This window comes from Python bivittatus, unplaced genomic scaffold (assembly GCF_059951505.1).
Source record: "Python bivittatus isolate LINGU-HERP-01145 unplaced genomic scaffold, Pbiv_v1 ctg000700_np1212, whole genome shotgun sequence".
In the NCBI taxonomy this organism is placed as follows: Eukaryota; Metazoa; Chordata; class Lepidosauria; order Squamata; family Pythonidae; genus Python; species Python bivittatus.
The window spans coordinates 102350692-102359011 of NW_028277098.1; positions in this window are offsets into that span (position 1 = coordinate 102350692).

Here is an 8320-nt window from a genome sequence, read left to right on the forward strand (position 1 = left end):
AGCTGGCTTGAAACTCAACATTAAAAAAACTAAGATCATGGCATCTGGACCCATCAATTCCTGGCAAATAGAAGGGGTAGAAATGGAAGCAGTAACAGACTTCATTTATTTGGGCTCCAAGATCACCGCAGACGGAGACTGCAGCCATGAAATTAAAAGACGCTTGCTCCTTGGGAGGAAAGCTATGGCAAGCCTAGATAGCATATTAAAAAGCAGAGACGTCACCTTGCCGACAAAGATCCGCATAGTCAAAGCTATGGTTTTTCCAGTAGTAATGTATGGCTGTGAGAGCTGGACCATAAAAAAGGCCGAGCGCCGAAGAATTGATGCCTTTGAACTGTGGTGCTGGAGAAGACTCTTGAGAGTCCCCTGGACTGCTAGGAGGTCAAACCAGTCAATCTTAAAGGAAATCAACCCTGATTGCTCATTGGAAGGATCGATAATGAAGCTCAAGCTCAGATATTTTGGCCACCTAATGCGAAGAGAGATCTCTTTGGAGAAGACCCTGATGCTGGGAAAGATTGAAGGCAAAAGGAGAAGAGGACGGCAGAGGATGAGATGGTTAGATAGCATCACTGAAGCAATGAGCATGAAACTGAGCAAACTCAGGGAGGCAGTGAAGGACAGGAAGGCCTAGCGCAATATGGTTCATGGGGTCACGAAGAGTCGGACACGACTTAACGACTAAACAACAAACAATATTTAAAAAAGCCTTCCTACCTTCTGGATGGATTCACATGTAAATTTTTCTTGAGAGAACATGGCTCCCCTTTGTCAAGGAACTAAATTACTCATGCCTACATTAGAATTTATAGGGGAATTAAAGTTTTGCAACTCACGCTGAAAGCATTTCAAAGAGATGCCACAATGTTTTTTCTTTAAGTATACAACTGGGAAATGATTGGAATGAATTTGTATATTAATGTATTTACTTTGGGATTTTACAGTTTCATCCTCAAAGGGTAAAGAACAAAGAGGCCTCCTCTTTCAAAACACAGCAGCTGAAATTTTGGGAAATAGTCCAAGGTCTCTGGGGATGATGGAAGTTGTCATCCTGGCTGCAGAAGGCTATCAAAGAGTCCCGTCCAGGAGACAGACCAGGAATCCTTTTATTGCTTCACATTAAATAATCCCCGTTATTACACCCATGGAATGGAAAGCCTGGGGAACCTGTGGCAGGGGCTTATATGACTCGCTCTGTCACTCCTTGCAGTGGGATCTTTCAGCTCAGCTACTCCCTGCAACATGTCCACTGCTGCAGGCTTTGCTCCTCGGACTTAACTTTCTATGAAGCCACTGCTGTGAAGCTCAAATGGATCCAACACACTGAAGATCTCATTTTCCAGTTCATCACTTGCTGTCTTGGTTAACAGATGGTACCAGGCCGTTTCTCCCAAGTTTTCCATTTGTAATTGCTAGAGAAAAGAGCCTGTGAGCAGCAATGTTTGAAAGGATGGGTCTTGGGATGAAGGAGAGTGTAATCTTGGCTAAAAATCAACACTCGAAAGAGACCAGAGCTCAGTTGCAGAGCACATGCTTTGAGTGCAGAAGGGCCTGGATTTCATCACAGCATCTCTCACTGAAAGGACCAGACAGCTGCAGGTGACCTCTTTCTACCTGAAGATACAGCACTACTGAAAAGCAACTACCTGGCTCAGAATAAGGTAACTTCAGCTTGCCTGTTTGGTCAGCCTGAGCACTGTGGTTGAGCAACCAATTATCTGACCCATTAAAATCCATGTTTCTTAATGGGGAGGGAAGTTTTATGAATGGACAATATACTTTCAGAACTAGAAGAATGGGTGTTTGGGACTAGCCCACTACAAGTTATGTCTAGGTGTGGGAGACTGAAAGGGAGGAAGGGGATTTGGGAAAAGAGAGACAGAGTTTTCCTCCCCTGCCAATGCTCTCTATGAACCTAATGTAGGGCTTAACAGGTGTGCTGTCTGCTTCTATGGAGGTATTTGTTAACTTTTATAATATAAAATACATAATATAATGTATTTTACATTATAAAATACATTATATTTTAATATAATGAATTTTATAATATAATATACAATGTAATATAAAAGTACAGTAGTAAAGAAAACAGATACAACAGAGGCATGTCATGTTTCTCCTCTGGAGGACACCATTTGCTTATGGAAAAGGGAGCCTACAACAATGTGAGCCAGTGTTGACAATCCTTGCTCTGAGTTGGGTCCCACAGTCTGACCCAGACCTCTCTTCTCCACTTTTCCCTGTTGGATTCCTCTCTTCCTTCTCTCCCTTCCCTTAGAATTTAGACTACAAGCACCAACAAATGCAGGCCAAGGGTCTACAGGTAACATCTGGCTTCCTTCTCAATGGCTTAAGTTAGGCACAGAGGACACAGGAAGCTGCTGCCACAGGGGGTCCTTGAGTCCCAGCTAGATCAGAAAGTGATGTCTGGGAGGACATTGCTGGGACAAGGGCAAACATCTGTTCCTAATTCTGCTGTCAATCGGCAGTGAGGCACTCCTCTAGCATCCTTTGCAATTTGGTGTACACCTCATTGAAAGCTAGACTTGGATTATTTATGTATGTATGTATGTATGTATGTATGTATGTATGTATGTATTTATTATATAGCCACCCCATCTTGGAAACTGTAACTCTGGGCAGCGAATTTAGGATTAAAAAAACAACACAAGCAAAAAAACATAAATAATAACATACTGGTGCCTGAGGACAATCTAACCCGACTCATGTTACAACAATCATTCTACATTAAAAAACCACATTGACAAGCTCACCCAACCTCCAGGCCCTATGCCTGAGGGAACATCCAAGTCTTGAAGGCAGCAGGGTCAGGACCAAGCAAATCTGGGGAGGTATGGTAGTCTAAATCTTGTCCACTGCTACAACCTCTGGTTGGCTGCAGGTCTCTGGTGTGACCAAATATGATGAGCTCAAGATTAAATCCAAGGTGCTTGAGAAGCTCTCTGCATTCAAATCCCTTCTCAGCCATGACACTCATTGAGGCAGTTCTTATTGCTCAGCCTAAACCTACTTACAGGGTTGCTGTGTGAAAAAACAGGGTCTCAAATCATTGACTCAATATGATTTAAAATACTGTTTTGTGCCCTTTAGAGTAAAACCAGTAGACAAAATGCAAGTAGCCAGAGTGCTCACATAAGGTAGGTCCTCATGCATACCATGAAGAATATTACATACTGCTAAAGAAGGAAACTCATTTCCCATAAAATCTTGTATTCAAGTTTTCTCTCTACTGAGAACATTGCCACCTGTAATTAGCTTAAGAATGAGCAATTTCTTCTGGAAGAATTTCCTAAGCAAATTCCTTTGCAAATATGAAGCTGCTAATGATGCCCTGGTATAATCTCTATTCCACTCTTTGCTAACCTGGCACCTCCAATAATGTTGCATTTGCAATTTCCAGAATACCAGAGACCAAAGATAGAAATGCAGCAATGATGGGGACTGAATCTGAAATGGGCAGAAAAGAGTGAAATGTTGCTTGTGTGCAGCTTTTATCCACTTCAGTGAGATTTAGACAGAGGAATTGGCTGGTGGATTTTGTCCAAAAGAAACAACATGCTAAGGCAAAAGGACAGATGGGGGGGGGGGGAGGACCAATGCTCCCATGAGCATTTATCTCTGCTCTTAGCCTGAAATGTGAAATGATGAATCATCTCTCATTGGGCCTTAAAATAGATTGTCAGACCATTTTTAAGGGAACATTTTAAAAGGACCTCTCCCCCTTTCTTCCAAGCTCTGCTTCCATTCAGAAATTTGATGGGTCATGAGAAGAGTTTGAAGACAAAGAGTTGGATTATGGATCATTTTCCTCAATAAATAAATGCTTTTGACTCATTTGTTTAATTGGGTACTCTTTAGCTGGTTTGAGGATGTGGGTGGAGAACAGATCACGTCTTAGGTCATATGTATGCAGTAATATTGAAAATTCAAAAGGGTTCACAAACTTTTAAGCACCACTGTACAGTATGTGTTTATTACAAATGCTTTTATGCCAGTTCAAATCACCTATATCAGTCTTTCCCAAACTGTGATTTCCAGATGTGTTGGACTACAGCTACTCAGAAGAGCATGTCAATCAAAGATGAGACAATATCACCGGAACCCACACATACTATCAGGATAAACTGCTATATATAAATGGTCAGCAAACCTCACTTCCTCTCAGAGCACTGATGATGCTGATCTAGTCTGGTAATGAAATGTCAGCAAGAAGAAACCAAGCTCACAGAACACCAAGAACCAAAAAATTCAACCCTAAGCTACATAGATTCTCTACTATGGTTAACTTAACCATAGTGTGTTCAATTCACACAGTGTTCTAGATTTCTTTAGCACACTGAATCATAAATTGGCCATACAGGTTAGGTTCTGCTAGTCTAAAATGTGGTTTCCCAGTTTGTGGTTTGGTGTACTGTGCAAATCTAGTGCTTCTAGGCTTACTGAATCCAGCAATTCCTTAGAAAGATCTAACACTTCCAAGTGCCTCAACCTCTCAATTCAAGACAGAGTTACAAAGGGAGCCACAGATATCTTCCAGCCAAGTTTTTAGCCAATTAAAAGCCAATCCCTTGAAGATTCAAAGGAACCCATCTCTAAGTAGAGGAACCCCTCAACAGCTGCTAACAAAGCAGATGACATTATGCTGTGAAGCTGGAAAGATGCTTTGTAGGAAACAATAACATCAGCCCGCTGATCAGCAACCCATAAGGGGGAAGAAGTATTCCAAAGGAAAATGTGCATTCCAGCCAATTTTCCAGTGTTTCCTGGCTCCTTTCCAGCTGTGGAACATTTGATTTCATTTACAAGGCAGCTTTACTAGAGAGTTGCAAACTTAGCCCCACTGCAGATGGCACCCAGTTGAATCTGGAAAGAAGGGCCAAAGGGAAGCAGAAGTTGAAGAAGTCTTGCTTCACGCAGTCAGAAGCAACGGCTTGAAAATGGAACTGTGTCCTCAGCCATGCCATTCTTGCGATGTCAGACTATGGGAAGCTTTGCACAAGCAGCTTCCCATGAGGTAGAGCACCCAAGAGGTTTCACTTTCCAGGAGCAACAAACCACTTGATTGGTGCATAAACTCAGCTAAGGAAGAGCTTAAGATGGGCTAAAGGTTGCAGTGCTAATTTTTCCTGAGGACATCCTCTTCAGTGAATCCACTGTACTCCTCAGAGTTGCTATACCATCTTCCTTCTTTCTCCCTCCGTTAAATATTTATCTGCCACGCAGTTATCAAAATCTCTCTCGGAGGAATATGGAAGCCTGAGGGTGAATGGGAGAATCTGATCTTGTGTGTGATACTTGGGGTGGGGATTTGTTCTTAAATTCCTGTGGTTTTCAACTTTTGGCCAGACTAACAGGGATCTTGGCAGTTGCAAACCCAGCATTACTGGAGGGCATCAGGTTGGGGAAAATGGATGTAGTCCATCCTGAGTTTTGAGGATGGTTCAACATACCAACAGAAAGTGATAATGAAATCAGTGTGAAGTCATTGTTCTTTTTTACATCCTAAACAATGTGGGGGAAAGGGGAAAAAGATGGGAAGTACTGGGAAAACACAAGACAGTTAGAAATGAGAAATAATGTCCTTTAAATGCCCCCCCCCCCCCGCCCAATCCAGTCCCAAGTGCAGGACAAAAGCCTTGCTTGGAAAGCTTTTGATTCAATCAGCAGGAACTGATCTTGGGCTCTGGCAGGCATTCCCATCCTATATTTTCCTTTGGATTTACACACCATACAGCTGAAAAACCAGTGGCCAGCCCTAAAATGAAAACGGAATCAAAGACGAAAACAGCTGAACTTCAAACACAGGCATGGACGTTTGCTGCAGAAGAGAATGTAGGGGACGGGTGTAATTCAGGATGAGTTTTCTTGGCATCATAACAAGCCAGTCCATACAATGGGATTCTGCTACCCTCTGCAGGCCAAGACACTTCAACAGAAGCTCATTCCACAGGACTCTGTCTGTCCTGCTCTTCCTGTACTCCCGCTGTGGCATGCTGCAGCCTTGCTCAACCACTGCTTTCCTGATGTGATGGACTACGCCCCCAACATTCCCCACCATAATCTAGTTGGCTCAGTCCAGTTCTCACAAACCAAATATTAAATGCTTTCTCTTCCTCCAAAGAAGAGACAGAGGCCCAGCACGCTCAGTTCAAGCCAAGAGCTCACAATTTCCAGCAGCAGATCCACACTGCTCACCTCTGCACCTTCCAGGAATTTCCCCTCTACAGTTATGGACACAGTTGGCTTGGGAATAAGGCTAGCCCAGTTTCCTGCTAGACAAGATCCAGAACAAGAGTCCAGCAGCCAACTGGGTTTTTCCACAATTCCACAAGAATTGGCTTTTCCTTAATTTACATAACACACAGGGTTTTATGGTCCGTTCATTAGATATATGGAATACAGTCCTGAGCTGTATATAAGGTACATGACACTCCACGAATCTGATGAAGAAAACTATACAGCAATCTATGAAAACTTATGCAATAATAATATTAGTTTCTGAAGTGTCACAAGACCCTGTTTTGGTTTTATGGCAGATAATTAACATGGGCACTCATCTAGAAGCTTTCTATAAAAGCTTCTGTGGCTTTTTTTTCCCCTGTGGTGCCCACTCTATGGAATATCCTTCCCCCTGAAGTGAGGTTGGCTTCATCTCTTTTGACTTTCCAAAGGTCCCTCAAAGCCTAGTTGTGCCATCAGGCCTGGGGACCCCATGGGACTGGTGAACTATTAAGGTGGCTACATTATTATTAACATCTCTTCACCTAATATTCCTTCTTTTTTTTAATAGTTTTTAAAAAGTTTTTAATAATTATTATAATATTGATTGTTTAGTATTTATTAACTACCTGTTTTTAGCTTTGTTGTATGCCGCCCAGAGTCACTTGTTATGAGATGGGTGGCTATATAAATTTGATGAATAAATACAATACAATACAGTACAATACAATACAATACAATACAATACAATACAATACAACTGTTTTGTTTTATATATGGTAGCATCCTGAATTGATAGGTATCTGAGTGCCCAGATCAGACCAAAGGTTTATTCTGTTTCCTTATAGCCCACAGGAACCCTCTGCACAAAAGCAATAGCCTGTTCCATTCTTGCTCCCATAGCAGTGATATCCAGAGATCTTTAAATATGGAGGCTCCATATGGTCATCCTGAGCAATGGCCACCAACAGGAGCACGGAAACTTACAGTTGGCAAGGATATTGCAGGTCATTTTGTTCTAATCCTTGGTCAATATGGGACCTACTTGGCTTGGAGTAGAGAAACCTGTGGCTTTCCAGATGTTGCTGAGCTACAGCTCCCAATTTCTCATAGCTAACCCTATTGGAAATTTTAGTTCATTCGTTCGTTCATTCATTCGATCTATCTGGCCACCCATCTCACAAGAAGTGACTCTGGGCATCATACAGCAAAAAATATAAAACAATAAACATGTCAAACAGTCATATTAAACACACACACACATGAGATTAAGTTCAGCAATAACCTGAGAGCTGGATGTTGCCCATCCTATATATGCCTGATGTAATTACAGACACGAAAAAGGCAGCCCTCTCCTTTACAAGGCTCCATGGGGAGGCCCTCCGAAGATGCCCCGTCTGTCACACAAGAAGACATCCATCTCCTAATCTATGAAGTGCCCTCCCTGAGGAATCAAATGCGGCCCCCATTTTCTCACGTCTCCAAAATCCATGACAATGCCTGTAATTCTTAAACAAGCAACCTTTTAATGTCAATTTTATGTCTGTGTTTAACTTTTCCTGGTCTGGCGCTATTCCCTTACATTATGTTAGCTGCCTTGAGACTTATCAGAATAGGAAAAAAAGGGTGTAACTCAAAAAGAAGAGACACAAACACAGCCCTGTAACCAAAGAGAGCCCACCACCTTCCAAAGTCACCCTTTCCCCTCCTGAGCAACCCACATTGCTAGACAAGGCTGGTTACCAGCTGGCTTCCGGGTGGAGTTCAAGGCACCGGCTGTCCCCTGCCAAGCCTGTCACAGTTCAAGGCCTGGGCTGCCTCCCTTCCATTGTTCCTGCCTGTCCTTTGAGCCCTGGCAGGGTGGCATGCTCCAGGTCCCACCAACAACAGATGCCATTATGGGGCCTCAAGCCACCCATTCTCCTTGGCCTCCCCCATCTTAGGGAATCCCCTCAACTCTGCCCACCGCAAAGACCCCGAGTCTAAAACCCTGTTTTTCCAGCAGGTCCTGGCTGGGGGCCACTTGCCAACCTGCATCAGACATGGTTTAATCCTTGGGGGCTTTCCTGACATAGTG